The following is a 1,570-nucleotide window of genomic DNA, read 5'->3' on the forward strand; positions in this document are numbered from 1 at the left end:
CAAAGCACTCGATCTGCTCGCCGCCTCGCCAGCATGCCAACCGCCGCGTCTCTTCGCTGCCTGCCCAACAAGCAAACCGCTGCGTCTCTTCACTGCATCGCCAAAAGCAAAGCGTCGCGTCTCTTCGCCACATGGCCAGCTAACTAGCTGCTGCGTCTCTTCGACGCCTCGCAAACGAGCACACCGCTGCATCTCTTGCATGCCTCGCAAACGAAGGAAACGCTGCGCCTCTTCGCTGCCTCGCCAAGAAGCAAAGCGCCGCGTCTCTTCGCCGCCTCGCAAACGAAACGCTGCATGTGTTCAGTGCCTCGCCAAAAAGCAGAGCGCTGCGTGTATTCGCTGAGTGGCAGAAAGCAAAGCACGGCGCCTGTTCGCTGCCTGGCCAACAAGCAAAGCGCTCCATCTCTTCGCTGCCTGGCAAACGAAGGAAGCGCTGCGTGCCTTCGGCGCCTGGCAAAGCAGCGCGTGCCTTCGCCGCCTGGCCGCCTAAGAAAGCGCTGCGTGCCTTCTCGCCCTCGCCGCCTAGCAAAGCGCCGTGTGCCTTCGCCGCCTCCCAAATCGCTCCGTGCCTTCGCCGCCTAGCAAAGCGTCCTCACCCTTCGCTCGCCGCCTAGCAAAGCTGCACGTCGGCTCGCCGCCTAGCAAAGCACTGTGTGCCCTCGCCGCCTCCTAGAGCGCTGCGTGCCTTGGGCGCCTGGCAAAGCGCTGAGTGCCTTGGGCGCCTGGCAAAGCGCTGAGTGCCTTGGGCGCCTGGTAAAGCACTGCGTGCCCTCGCCGCCTCGCACAGCGCTGCGTCCTTGGGCGCCTGGCAAAGCACCGCGTGCCTTCGCCGCCTCGCCGCCTCGCAAGGCGCCCTAGCCCCTCGACGGCTATCAAATGGCTGCGTGCCTTCGCTGCCTCGTGCCTTAGCAAAGCGCCACGTGCCTGCGGCGCCTACAAAAGCGCTGTGTCCCTTCGGCGCTCCTACGGCGTTTGCTAAGCGGCGAGGCGGCGGGCGAAGGTACGCAGCGGTGTGTGAGGCGGCGAAGGCAAGCAGCGCTTTGCTAGGCGGCGAGGCGGCGAAGGGACGAAGCGATTGGGGAGGCGGTGAAGGGACACGGCGCTTTGTTGGGCGGCGAGGGCGAGAAGGCACGCGGCGCTTTCTTAGGCGGCGAGGCGGCGAAGGCACGCGCTGCTTTGCCAGGCGCCCAAGGCACGCAGCGCTGTGTGAGGCGGCGAAGGCACGCACTGCTTTGCCAGGCGCCGAAGGCACGCAGTGCTTTGCTAGGCTGCGATGCGGCGAGGCGCCGAACGCAGGCACTTCTTTGCTAGGCGCCCAAGGAACACGGCGCTTTGCGTGACGGCGACGGCACGCGCAGCTTTGCTAGGCGCCGAAGGCAGACGACACTTTGCTAGGCAGCGAGGCGGCGAACGCACAAAGCGATTTGCTAGGCGGTGATTCGCTGCCTCGCACAATAACTAACCACTGTGCATGTTGGCTGTCTCACCAGCAAGCAGCCTGCTGCGTCTCTTCACTGCCTCGCCAACTAGCAAAGTGCTGCCTCGCTTCGCCTCCAGGCGAAGAAGCCAT

The sequence above is a fragment of the Apteryx mantelli genome, unplaced genomic scaffold (assembly GCF_036417845.1).
Source record: "Apteryx mantelli isolate bAptMan1 unplaced genomic scaffold, bAptMan1.hap1 HAP1_SCAFFOLD_34, whole genome shotgun sequence".
Lineage (NCBI taxonomy): Eukaryota > Metazoa > Chordata > Aves > Apterygiformes > Apterygidae > Apteryx > Apteryx mantelli.